This window comes from Tachyglossus aculeatus, chromosome 7 (assembly GCF_015852505.1).
Source record: "Tachyglossus aculeatus isolate mTacAcu1 chromosome 7, mTacAcu1.pri, whole genome shotgun sequence".
Classification (NCBI taxonomy): domain Eukaryota; kingdom Metazoa; phylum Chordata; class Mammalia; order Monotremata; family Tachyglossidae; genus Tachyglossus; species Tachyglossus aculeatus.
The window spans coordinates 58,945,454-58,960,022 of NC_052072.1; the positions used below are offsets into that span (position 1 = coordinate 58,945,454).

The following is a 14,569-nucleotide window of genomic DNA, read 5'->3' on the forward strand; positions in this document are numbered from 1 at the left end:
TTCTAGACTGTGAGCCCGTTGTTGGGTAGGGATTGTCTCTGATGCTGAATTGTACTTTCCAAGTGCTTAGTACAGTACTCTGCACACAGTAAGCACTCAATACGATTAAATGAATGAATGAAATAAAAAATGATATTGCTATGAAAACCTAGGGCACAATATTTGTGGGCTTACTGTGTGCATGGTACTGTATTAAGGACTTGGGAAATCATCAATCGCATTTATTGAGCACTTACCGTGTGCAGAGTACTGTAGCTCACTGTGGGCATGGACTGTATCCGTTATATTGTTATAGCATACTCTAAGTGCTTAGTACAGTGCTCTGCTCACAGTAAGTACTCAAAAAATAGAATTGACTGACTAGCTGTATTAAGCACTTAGGAAAGTACAATGTAACAGCGTTGGTAGGCACATTCCCAGCTCACAACAAAAATACAATAGAGTTGGTGGATGTGATAGGTGCTCACAAGGGGTGCTCACAAGGAAATTACAGTCTATGGGGACTGTAGACTATAAGCCCATTATAGGAAGGGAACTTGTCTGCTAATTCTGTTGTATTATATCTCCCAAGCACTTAGTACAGTGCTCTGCACGTAGTAAGTGTTCAATAAATAAATAAATTGACTCTTTGTTTCTAAACTCTCTCAAAAGGGTGGGAAGTGATAATATATGAATCTTGAAGGCCACCTCCCCCTTGTCTCCTGACTTCCAGAAAGCACTACAGGTCTGTAGACCTCTGGTTTGGTCGGGAGCCTCACCACATCATCACCACACTCTGCTTAACAATCTTCCAAATAATGTTCTCCACTCAATTTTCTAGTTCTTTATCTAACCAGAGAATATTAGTGGATAGAGCACAGGCCCAGAAGTCAGAGAGACCTGGGTTCTAATCCCAGCTCCACCACCTCTCTGCTGTGTGACCTTGGGCGAGTCACTTCACTTCTCTGGGCTTCAGTTACCTCATCTGGAAAATGGGGATTAAGGGTGTGAGCCCCACGTGGGACAGGGACTGTGTCCAACCTGATTAACTTGTATCTACTCCGCTGCTTGGCACATAAGAGGCTTGGTTTAATGGATAGAGCACAGGCCTAGGAGTCAGAAGGTTCTGGGTTCTAATCCTGGCTCTGCCACGTGTCTGCTCTGTGACCTTGGGCAAGTCACTACACTTCTCTGGGCCTCAGTTACCTCATCTGTAAAATGGGAATTAAGAGTGTGAGCCCCATGTGGGACAGGGACTGTGTTCAACAAGATTAGCTTTTATCTACCCCAATGCTTAGGACAGTGCTTGGCACATAGTAAGTACTTAACATGTACTGTTTTATTATTATTATTATTATTATTATTATTATTACCACTGGCCTTCCCTGACTAAGCCCTCTTTTCCTTTTCTCCCTCTCCCTCCTGCCTCACCCGGACTTGCTCCCTTCATTCCTCCCCACCTCCCAGCCCCACAGCACTTTTGTACAGATCTGTAATTTATTTATTTATATGAATGTCTGCATCCCCCTCTAGACTGCAAGCTCATTGTGGGCAGGGAATATGTCTGTTTATCATTGTATTGTACTCTCCCAAATGCTTAGTATGGTGCTCTGCACACAGTAAGCACTCAATAAATGCTATCAAATGAATGAAAAAATCAATAATAATATTATATTATATTATCTATTCATATTATAATATTATATACATAATAATAGTCTTGATCCCAGCCCATGTTATTCCCCCCTCCCCACATGGCACCGATTTTTGAATATTTTTTTAGAAGTACAGTGCACACTTGTACTTCAGTCAAGTTGGTGGTTTCCCCAACCACATTCCCCTCTCCTCCTCTGCTCCCTGACCTATATTTGGCTGAAGCTCAGTACACAGTAAGTGCTCAATAGATACGATTGAATGAATGAATGAACAAATGAATGAAATAAAAAATGATATAGGTAACCTCACAAGGCAGTAGATGGGTGCTCTGCTTGACACTGACGTCTTCAGCAATTTTTCACGATTCCTGCTGGGCATGCAGGGGTCAAAAACCCTCTCTGTTGCTAGCAGAGGCTCAGCTCTGCCATCTTTACATTTTACTGCACATATACAATGAAATAAAAAATGATGTTGCAGTAAAATTCTTAGGGCACATCATTAAGCTTAACAGGGGAGTTCAGAGTTCCTGAAGAATCATTGTTTCGTTTTATCCCTCCTCTTTAAATAGTCTCCTTTGACTGACTACGTGGATTAGTTTTGTCTAGGTCTTTGGAAACTTGGGAGAATTTCAAGAAATCTTTCATTTTTTTAATGATATTTGTTACCATGGGACCATGTATATGCACCATGTATCATGTGACCATGTGTCAAACACTATTCTAAGCACTAGGGCAGATACAGGTTAATTAGGTTGAGCAGAGTGTCACCGGAAAGAATAAAAGAAAAATTCTAGCCGTTCACTATATATCCTTTTATACTGTTCAACACCATAAAATTACGTCCATCAAGCATAAAAAATGCTTATAATTTTACAACTGTCAATTGATTGCATTTAAATTTGACAGCACTGTTGTGAAATCTTGATGTAATTTCTGGTTTATCTTTAACCATTTGCTTCTCCACACTCTGCCAACTACATGTTTACAAAGGCTATCACAGCTAGAGAATTTCAATGCATAGTGTCAGGCTTATTAGTTCCTGATATAATTCATTGCATTTTCAGGGTGTTCTCCTATGGAATAAGAAATGATATAGCAGTTTCATACACAGTTCCAGAGGTATGTTTTTCAAAAATCCCTAGCTGTAAAAGTCTCATTAAAAATAATTCATTAGTTACAGGTGTATCACAACATTCAAAATGAGTTTACCCATTTTGGGTAAACTAATTTACTCTAGTACATTTCCCACTTTATAAGCTTTGAAAGTTTGGCTCCAATTCATTCATTCATTCAATCGTATTTATTGAGTGCTTACTGTGTGCAGAGTATGGATCAGGAGCGTTTGGCTTGGCTCAGCAGAAAAAGCCCGGGCTTTGCAGTCAAAGGTTATGGGTTCCTTCATTCATTCATTCATTCAATCGTATTTATTGAGCGCTTACTGTGTGCAGAGCACTGTACTAAGCGCTTGGGAAGTACAAGTTGGCAACATATAGAGATGGTCCCTACCCAACAGCGGGCTCACAGTCTAGAAGGGGGAGACAGACAACAAAACAAAACATATCAACAAAATAAAATAAATAGAATAAATATGTACAAATAAAATATAGTAATAAATACATACAAACATATATACAAGTGCTGTGTGGAGGGGAAGGAGGTAAGGCGGGGGGATGGGGAGGGGGAGGAGGGGGAGAGGAAGGAGGGGGCTCAGTCTGGGAAGGCCTCCTGGAGGAGGTGAGCTCTCAGTAGGGCTTTGAAGGGAGGAAGAGAGCTAGCTTGGCGGATGTGCGGAGGGAGGGCATTCCAGGCCAGGGGGAGGACGTGGGCTGGGGGTCGACGGCGGGACAGGTGAGGACGAGGCCCGGTGAGGAGATTAGCGGCAGAGGAGCAGAGGGTGTGGGCTGGGCTGTAGAAGGACAGAAGGGAGGTGAGGTAGGAGGGGGCAAGGTGATGGACAGCCTTGAAGCCGAGGGTGAGGAGTTTTTGCCTCAATCCCCATTTTACAGATGAGGTAACTGAGGCACAGAGAAATTGAACTGACTTGCCTATGGTCACAAAGCAAACAACTGGTGGAGCCAGGATTAGTACCCAAGTCCTCCTATTCCCAGGCCCATGCTCTAACCACTATGCCAAAATAATAGCAATAATAATAACAATAATAATGTAAACATCCTGGAGAGTGCTCCAGGCACATGCCCTACTGGGTTCAAATCCCAGCTCTGCCAATTGTTAGCTGTGTGACTTTGGGCAAGTCACCTAACTTCTCTGTGCCTCAGTTACCTCATCTGTAAAATAGGGATTAAGACTGTGAGCCCCCCGTGGGACAACCTGATTACCTTGTAACCTCCCCAGTGCTTAGAATAGTGTTTTGCACATAGTAAGTGCTCAATAAATGTCATCATTATTATACAGCGCTTAGAACAGTGCTTTGCACACAGTAAGCGCTTAACAAATGCCGTCATTATTAAATGAAGTGATTATTGAATAGGAAGACAGTGTTTTCTACGGTATCTAACATGAAAGTCATCTGTCAAACCGTAATAAAGCTTTCAGCAAACAAATTCAGATTGACACACGTGTAAGACTACATGCACTCCTTAAAGTGTGAGTGGATCCACATACACATACGAAATAAAGGGACTGTGTCCAACCTGATTTGCTTGTATCTAGCCCAACACTTACTATGGTGCATGGCACATAGTAAGCACTTAACAAATACCACAATAATTATTACTACTACAGTTAACACCCCTGAGAAGTATAGATAAAGCAGCGTGGCTCAGTGGAAAGAGCATGGGCTTTGGAGTCAGAGGTCATGGGTTCAAATCCATGCTCCGCCGCTTGTCAGCTGTGTGACTTTGGGTAAATCACTCAACTTCTCTGTGCCTCAGTTCCCTCAACTGTAAAATAGGGATTAAGACTGTTAGCCCCCCGTGGGACTACCTGATCACCTTGTAACCTCCCCAGCACTTAGAACAGTGCTTTGCACATAGTAAGTGCTTAATAAATGCCATTATTATTATGGATGGTGCCACAGTGATCACACCCAAGTGGAGACATTTTAAGAGGTGGCAACAACCGCCTCAACAGTGCTCTGCACACAGTAAGCACTCAATAAATACGACTGAATGGAATGAACAACACTTCAATAATCCCCTCAACAAACCGTTCAAGCTAACGTTCTCCTAAGGATAGTTTTTCTGCCAACTTAAGGCTTTTGTCTTGTCGTACGCCATCGAGTCGTTTCTGACCCATAGCGATACCACGGGCGCATCTCTCCCAGAGTGCTCCACCTCCATCTGCAATCGTTCTGGTAGTGGATCCATAGAGCTTTCTTGTTAAAAATATGGACGTGGTTTGCCATTGCCACCTTCCACGCGGTAAACTCAAGTTTCCGCCCTCGACTCTCTCCCGTGCCACTGCTGCCCAGCACGGGTGAGTTTTGACTTGTAGCCGATTGCCTTCCGCTCGCTAGCCACTAGCCAAGCTAGGAATGGAATGGGTAGGCCTCTGCTTGACTCTCCCTCCCGTAGCTGAGACTGGTAGAGTTCTGGAAACTCTCCAGGTGTGACCCTGAGAGGGGATAAGGCTTCTACGGAAACCCTATTTACTGAAGTCGTCAGTGCAATCAGAGATATGAAGAAATAGCAAAACACCCAGATCTGATAGAAGTAGGGGATTCCCTGCTTGTATAATTTCCTTCTTTTTTTTTATTAACAGTTTTGGTAAAGCACTTACTAAGCTCCAGGCATTATACTAAGCACTGGGGTAGATGCAAGTTAGCCAGATTACACACAGTCCAAGTCCCACATGGGGTTCACAGTCTTAATTCCCATTTTACCAATGAAGTAACTGAGTCACAGAAGAGTAGAGTAACTTGCCCAAGGGTACACAACAGACAAATGATGGAGCCAGTATTAGAACCGAGGTCCTTCTGACTCCCGGGCCTGTGCTCTATCCACTAAACCACAGTGCTTCTCACGTCTTCTAGAAGAAAGGATAATGATGACCTCCCAGCCTTCTGTCTTTCCTCACTCCAGTCCATACTTCACTCTACTCCCCGGATCATTTTTCTACAAAAGAGTTCAGGACATGTTACCTGCTCCTCAAAAACCTCCAGTGAGAAGCAGCATGGCTCAGTGGAAAGAGCCTGGGCTTTGGAATCAGAGATCATGGGTTCAAATTCCGCTCCCGCCACTTGTCAGCTGTGGACTTTGGGCAAGTCACTTAACTTCTCTGGGCCTCAGTGACCTCATCTGTCAAATGGGGATTAAGACTGTGAGCCCCCCACGGGACAACCTGATCACCTCGTAACCTCCCCAGCACTTAGAACAGTGCTTTGCACTTAGTAAGCGCTTAATAAATGCCATTATTATTATTATTATTATTATTATTATTATTATCCATCTCTGTATCAAACAAAAAGTCCTCACCATTGACTTTAAGCCACTCCATCACCTTTCCCCCTCCTACCTCACCTCACTACTCTCCTTCTGCAACCCAGCGCTCACACTTCTCTCCTCTAATGCTAAGCTTCTCGCTGTGCCTCAATCTCACCTGTCTCGCTGTGGACCCCTCACCCACGTCCTGCCTCTGGCCTGGAATGCCCTCCCTCCTCAAATCTGACAAACAAATACCCTCCACCCCTTCAAAGATTTACTGAAGGAACATCTCCTCCAGGAGGCCTTCCCAGACTAAGTCCCTCCTTTCCTCTTCTCCCACTCCCTTCTGCTTCACCCTGTTTTGCTCTTGGTTCTTTCCTCCTCCCAGCCCCATAGCACTTACATACATATAATAATAATAATAATAATAATAATAATGGTATTTATTAAGCACTTATTATGTGCAAAGCACTGTTCTAAGTGCTGGGGAGATTACAAGGTGATCAGGTTGTCCCACGGGGGGCTTACAGTCTTAATCCCCATTTTACAGATGAGGGAACTGAGGCACAGAGAAGTTAAGTGACTTTCCCAAAGCTGACAAGCGGCAGAGCCTGGATTTGAACCCATGATCTCTGACTCCAAAGCCCGTGCTCTTTCCACTGAGCCACGCTGCATTTATTTATTTGTGTTTATGTCTCTCCCCCCATGTAGACTGTAAGATCATTGTGGTCGGGGAATGTGTCTGTTTATTGTTGTATTGTACTCTCTCAGGTGCTCCTTACAGTACTCCTTCCACTAGGCCATGCCACTTCCTCACTTTTCATAGTCCAACTTGACTAATGATGAAAGCTCATTGTGGGCAGGGAATGTGTATGTTTATTGCTGTATTGTACTCTCCCAAGCGGCTTAGTACAGTGCTCTGTACGCAGTAAGCTCTCAGTAAATACGATTGATTGAATGAAAGAATGATGATAGTGGTATTTGTTAAATGCTTCCCATGTGCCAGGCACTGTACTAAATGCTGGGGTAGATACAAGATAATCAGGTTGGACACAGTCTCTGTCCCACATGGGGTTCACATTCTTAATCCTCATTTTCCTGATAAGGAAACTGAGGCACAGAGAAGTTAAGTGATGTGCCCAAGGTCTCACAGCAGACAAGTGACAGACTAATGAACAGTTTCCTGAGCAGTAGCTGTAATAACAGCATTTATTAAGTTATTCCTGTGTAAATCAGTGCAGTAGCAATTGGGAGGAAATACACACATGAGTAGTACACACGTCCCTTGCCAACAAGGCTCACAGTCTAAGAATAAAGGGGGAGAGAAGACTGGTAGCAGACTCGTAAGGAAAGAAGAAACAATAAAAACACAAAAACAATATGAAAGACAAGAACAAACACACAAAACAAAAATAAAAAGGCAGTTGGGAACTGTTTCTAGAGCAGGAGATTTTGGGCTCCTCCCAGCTTAGAGACCAACAGTCAGAGATGACCAAAGCTTTAGCAGCCGCCATGGTCTTTCTAATATTCTCTAAATTGTGGAGACCTCATTATGTGGATAATTGGGTTCTTTATAGTAGTAATAATAAGAAGAAAAAATATTTGTTAAGCCCTTACTGTATGCTAAGCACTGTATTGTGTCCTAGGGTAGATGCAGATGAACAGGTCCTACATGAGGCTCACAGAGTAAGTCAGAAAGAGAAGAGATATTGACTCCCCATTTTGCAGATGAGAAAACTGAGACAAAGAGAAGTTTGGCGACTTGCCCTAGGTCACACAGCAGGTGAGTGGTGGAGTCGGGATTAGAACCCAGGTCCTCTGACTCCCAGCTCTGTGGTCTTCCCACTTGGCCATGCTGCTTTCTGCCACAGTTATGTAAAGCAGGGAGAGAACAAGGCCCCGGGATGATGTGAAGGGGTCCAGAATACACTGTATCCACCCCAGAGCTTAGTAGGCTTAGTGGAAAGAGCTCAGGCTTGGGAGTCAAAAGTCGTGGGTTCTAAACCCGGCTCTGCCACTTGTCAGCTGTGTGACTTTGGGCAAGTCACTTAACTTCTCTGTGACTCAGTTACCTCATCTGTAAAATGGGGATTAAGACTGTGAGCCCCACCTGATAACTATGTATCTCCCCAAGAGCTTAGAACAGTACTTGAGACATAGTAAATGCTTAACAAATACCATCATTATTAGTATTATTATTACAGTGCCTGGCACATAGTAAGCATTTAACAAATATCATAATTATTACATTACCAAGCCCCAGCGAGGCTGCTCCATGAGTGGAAGGCTGACAGCATTCCTTGGCTGTTCAGTCTTTCCTAGTCTCCCTGCTTCCAACCTCACTCCTTTCCAGGCTATTCTCAACTCCACGGATTGGGTCATTTTCTGAAACATTGTTCGGCTTGCCTTCCCGTCTTCACAAATCCCTATTGTACTGTTCTCTCCCAAGTCCTTAGTATATCATTACTATTATTATTATTACTATTATGGTATTTGTTAAGCACTTACTATGTGCCAGTGCTCTGCATACAGTAATCATTGATTGAATGACTGATCGAAAGGATGTTAATTCTTCTCTGCAATCAATCCAAGACGTCTCTGACCCTCCTACTTATACATGTTCATGGCCCAGCATACCCAGCTCACACTCTTCAACCCTGCAACCCTCTCAAGCTAATCCGCTCACTGGGTTTGAATCTTTTCTCTCCTCTGGCCAACCTCTATCTAGCTCACACCTTCCTCCATCAAATCCTGCAGACCACCACTCTCCCTACCCCCCAAAGCCTTCTGTAATCACATTTCCTCAAAGAATCCTTCCCCGATTAAATTCTAATCTTCCCAGTGTATATATCCAATTGCTACTTCAGCACTTCTGCACTCATACTTCCTTGACAATTATGCACATCTTTCATATCTTATTACTTAGGCACTAACTTTAGCTCATAACCCTTTTTTCATCTTTAACTTCTGTCCCTAATGCTTTGTATTGTCTGTCTGCCTCACTAGATTGTAAATTCATCAAGGACAAGAGTCACAGCTACCTAGTCCTGCTGTTCAATTCACTATGGTTACTACTAATACAGTGCTCTGCAGACAAGTAGGTCCTCAATTCATCAATAGGATTTATTGAGCGCTTACTGTATGCTTAGCAGTGTGCTAATTTCTTGAGAGAGTACAAAAGAGTTGGTGGATCTGTTCCCTGCCCACAGCTGTCTAGGGGGAATAAAATGACATTCTGTAATCATTCATCTCCAATTACATGCCATTAGATAATTGGTTCTTTCTTGTGAAATGATATAATAGTGTTTCCTCATTTATTGGCCTGATTGATTTGCGAAATAAAAGCAAATATACATTTTTTTAATGAAAATGACTGCTTAAATAAGACTGTGGCTAATGTGCACTTCATTTTTGCGAGAACCTCATTTCAACATGTCAACCATAATTGTTACTTATATTGTTTCATCAAAGTCTTTCCTATTTTGCTTAGTGCTGTAATCAAACAATTAATCAAAAGTATTTATTGAGCACCTATGTGCTTTATTGATTATAGTAAGGCCTTTGACTGCATGGAGCATGAGAAACTCTGGAGTACCTTAAGGAAAATGGGCATGCCAGACCATTTAATTGCACTAATATGGAACCTGTATGACAAACAGGAGGCTGAAATAAGAAAAGAATATGGAGAAACGGATTGGTTTCACATTAGTAAGGATGTAAGGATGTATCTTATCACCTATTCTGTTAATCCTTTGCAGCAAATCCCTAATGAGAGAAGCTGGATTGGATGAAGATGAATAAGGAGTATAGATTGGAGGAAGGAATATAAACAACCTTCATTATGCTGATGCTACAACCCTACTAGCAGAAAGTGAAGAAGATTTGAAGGGCTTATTATTAAAAGTTAAGGAACAGAGCAAAAAAATGGACCTATATTTGAACGTCAAGAAAACAAAGATCATGACAACTGGAAGTTTTACCACATTTGTAGTGGATAGAGAGAAGATTGAAATAGTTGACAATTTTTCTCTCATGGAATTGATATTCAGTAATAAAGGAACTAGTAGCCAAGAAATATGCCAAAGATTAATGTTGGAAAGACTCGCTGTGAAGACCCTGGAAAAAGTCATGAAATCTGCTGATGTAATAATTGTCACAATAATACATATTGTCACCTCTATGATGTTTCCAGTGACAATGTATTGATCGAAATGCTGGACAGTGAAAAAACTGCATAGAAAGAACATTGATTCTTTTGAAATGTGGTGTTTGAGAAGACTTTTGCAAATACCATGGACTGCCTGAAAAACAAACAAATGGATTTTGGAGCAAATTAAACTGAAGTGGTCTTCGGAAGGCCAAATGACTAGACTTAGATTAGCATATTTTAGACACATAATCAGGAGGATTAATTCTCTGGAGAAGACACTAATGCTAGGAAATGTCCAGGGAAAATGTGAAAGAGGCAGATGGGCAGCTAGATGGATAGAGAGACCATAACGATGATAACAGAAGAACTGTTAGAAAGTTTGTGGGTTATGGCAGAGGACAGGACATTCTGGAGAAAGTGTATCTATGGAGTCGCTATGAATTGGAAATGACTCGACGGCACTTAATAATAATAATAATTGTGAGTAGAGCTCTGTATTAAAGCCTTAGGAGAGTGCAATCAATCAATGGTATTTACTGAGCACTTACTATGTGCAGAGCACTGTACTAAGTGCTTGGGAGAGTACAATACAAGGCACTTAATATATTGCTCTGCACATAGTAAGCACTCAATAAATACCCTAGATTGATGAATTCCAATAGAGTTTGCAGACATAATCACAGCCTATGGGGAGCTTTCGTTTTAGCAGATGTGTATTAGGATCAATCAGTCAATCAATCAATGACACACTGACCGTTTACTGTTTGCATAACCCTGTACTAAGTATTGGCTGAGCATAATACAATAGAGTTGGTAGATGCAGTCTCTGCCCACAAGGAACTCAGAGACCAGAGAGGAAGACAGACACTAAGATAAATTATAGATAAGGGAAATGGTAGATATGTATATCAGGCCTATGGAGCCAAGGAGAGGGTGATTGGCCTATCATCTCTATGCTGATGACACCCAAATCTACCTCTCTGCCCCTGCTCTTTCTCCCTCCCTCCAGGCTCGCATCTCCTCCTGCCATCAGGACATCTCCATCTGGATGTCTGCCCGCCACCTAAAACTCAACATGTCCAAGACTGAACTCCTTGTCTTCCCTCCCAAACCCTGCCCTCTCCCTGACTTTCCCATCACTGTTGATGGCACTACCATCCTTCCCGCCTCACAAGCCCGCAACCTTGGTGTCATCCTCGACTCCGGTCTCTCGTTCACCCCTCACATCCAAGCCATCACCAAAACCTGCTGGTCTCACCTCCGCAACAAAGATCCGCCCTTTTCTCTCCATCCAAACTGCTACCCTGCTTGTTCAAGCTCTGATCCTATCCTATCTGGATTACTGTATCAGCCTCCTCTCTGATCTCCCATCCTCCTGTCTCTCCCCACTTCAATCCATACTTCACGCTGCTGCCTGGATTGTCTTTGTCCAGAAACGCTCTGGGCATGTTACTCCCCTCCTCAAAAATCTCCAGTGGCTACCAATCAATCTGCACATCAGGCAGAAACTCCTCACACTGGGCTTCAAGGCTCTCCATCACCTCGCCCCCTCCTACCTCACCTCCCTTCTCTCCTTCTACAGCCCACCCCGCACCCTCCGCTCCTCTGCCGCTAATCTCCTCACCGTACCTCGTTCTCGCCTGTCCCGCCATCGACCCCCGGCCCACGTCATCCCCCGGGCCTGGAATGCCCTCCCTCCCCACATCCGTCAAGCTAGCTCTCTTCCTCCCTTCAAGGCCCTACTGAGAGCTCACCTCCTCCAGGAGGCCTTCCCAGACTGAGCCCCCTCCTTCCTCTCCCCCTCCTCCCCCTCCGCATTCCCCCGCCTTACCTCCTTCCCCTCTCCACAGCACATGTATATAGGTATATATGTTTGTACGTATTTATTACTCTATTTATTTATTTATTTATTTATTTATTTTACTTGTACATATCTATTCTATTTATTTTATTTTGTTAGTATGTTTGGTTTTGTTCTCTGTCTCCCCCTTTTAGACTGTGAGCCCACTGTTGGGTAGGGACTGTCTCTATATGTTGCCAATTTGTACTTCCCAAGTGCTTAGTACAGTGCTCTGCACACAGTTAGCGCTCACTAAATAAGATTGATTGATTGATTGATTATGCACTAACTATGTGTCAAGCACTGTTCTAAGCAGTTAATCAGGTCGGTCACAGTCTAAGTACATCCAGAGAGGGTGGGCTGGAGCCCAAATGGGGAATGATGACTACAGCGAATTGGAGATGGTCAAAAGATTAGAGGTCTCTGTTGGGGAATGGGGTAGATTTGCAAGGATGGGGTGTGTGGGAAAAAACACAGGTAGGGAGGTTGTGGTTGGAGAGGAAAATTTCAGAACTGGTGAGGTTTGAGATTGTACAGTGACTAGAAATGGTTAGATGGTGAGGTGGTGAGGTGGAGGCAGGAGGTCTATTGAGTTGAGGGGTAAGAGGAAGAGGGCAGCAGAAAGGTCACTGGAAACATCCCCAGGGATATTTTTTAAATCTCTGAGGATCAGTATAAGGATGGAGGGAGAGAGAAGGATTCAAAATGTTTTAGAAAATTGGAGGAGGGTCCTGAGGGGTGGCAGATGACTGGGACTCGTATATAGAGTGGGCGGGCAGTAGTGGTGGATGATATGGGATTCAAAGGAAGGCAAAAGAAGGATGGGGGAGGTGGGATGGTACAAAAGTGGCTTTGGAGAGTGAGAAGAAAACCACTCCTTCCCATTTCCCAGTGAGTCTTGGGGAGTGGGAGAAAATCAATCCATCAATCAGTGGTATATATTCATTCATTCATTCAATTGGTATTTTTTGAGGCTTACTGTGTGCACAGCACTGTACTAAACACTTGGAAGAGTATTGATTCCTTACTATGTGCAGATGAATAAACATAACATCAGTATGAAAGTGGCATTATTTTCATTTTTAATGGTACTTGTTACGCACTTATTAGTTGCCAGGCCCTGCACTAGAAACACTGGCAGAGATGCAAGATAATCAGGTTGGACACAATCCTCGTCCTACATGGGGCTAACAGTCTAAGGGGGAGGGAGAAAGTTGTTTTGTACGTATTGTACTAATGAGACAATTGAATAATAATAATAATAATTATGGTATTTGTTAAGTGCTTACTATATGTTGAGCTGTTCAAAGTGCTGGGGTAGATACAAGGTAATCAGGTTGTCCCACGCGGGGCTCACATTCTTCATCCCCATTTTACAGATGAGTTAACTGAAGCTCAGAGAAGTTGAGTGACTAGTCCAAGATCACACAGCAGACAGGGGACAGAGCTGGTATTAGAAGCCAGGTCATCTGACTCTCAGGCCTGTGCTCTATTCACTAGGCCTGCTGCTTCTCACGTATTATTATCAATATTATTATTCTCATCATTACAATTTGGGAATCACTACTTCTGTGCATAGCACACTTTTCTAGGAATGAGGTTTCACTTCCTTTGACTACCAGGTAGCCTGATCTCATTTTTCACCTTAAGCTCTTCTTTTCACAAACTACACTGTCAAGAATGCACATTACCAATTTAGCAAGATTAAGATCATTGTTACTCTGGCAGTATATGGAGGTCTTGATTCATATTTGTATAAACATGACCTACTTCACTATGTCACGCCAGGACTGAAACTATTTTATTTGTTTCCTGTCACATTGCAAATTGATTTTAAAATGTGACTGCCTTCTAAAGCCCGGAATTGTTTTGCCTGAGCTTAAATACTGCTTAAACCAAATTTAGTGATCTGTGTATTTTCACATATTCCTTGGCTGTATCCATTCAACTGCCCAGTTATTTGTGATAATATGCTACAGGATCAGTTCTTTCCTATTTTCAAAATATGAAATTTATTAACCTCATACCATTAGGAAGAAGAAATACCTTTGATTTTACATAATGCCTCAAAAAGTATGTGTGGTTGATCTGCTATAGGATGTCCATATTTAACTTAGTTATAAACTTGGGAAGTCCTGTAGGTAATCTTACTGCTCAACAGAGGTTTTACCCATAAATATTGATTTACTGAGAAGATCTCTAAACCTATTTTGGCTAGTGAAAGGGAAAGTGATATATTTGCTCTTTTATGCTCTTTTCCACTCTATTTTGGCAATAGTGTATTTTACAGCATAGATGCCAACTTCGAAAAAGGGCATTGTTCATATATAGTTTGTTGTGTCTTCCAACTGCTTCAAAGCTGTAGGTAAGCGTACTAAATCCTCTCATTTCAAGTACAGTGTTAACAATTTTCAAATAATTATAAATTACTTGGCAATGCCGAAGCAGTCAGCTTGCTTGATTAGGGAACATATTAACTATATTTTTTTAAAGACACGTTAGATTAATGGGAATGAAAAGAAATTTAGAGCTATGACTCTAACTGTTGAAATTTAATATTGTA

General features: G+C 42.5%; 1 non-coding gene across 1 annotated transcript; it reads right to left on the reverse strand.

The window, feature by feature from the left end:
- Positions 1 to 5,079: 5,079 nt before the first annotated feature.
- On the reverse strand, positions 5,080 to 5,217 carry LOC119931064. Its single transcript, XR_005451931.1, has one exon. It is a non-coding gene; the product is annotated as a small nucleolar RNA SNORA7 (small nucleolar RNA).
- Between the last annotated feature and the right edge of the window lie 9,352 nt (positions 5,218 to 14,569).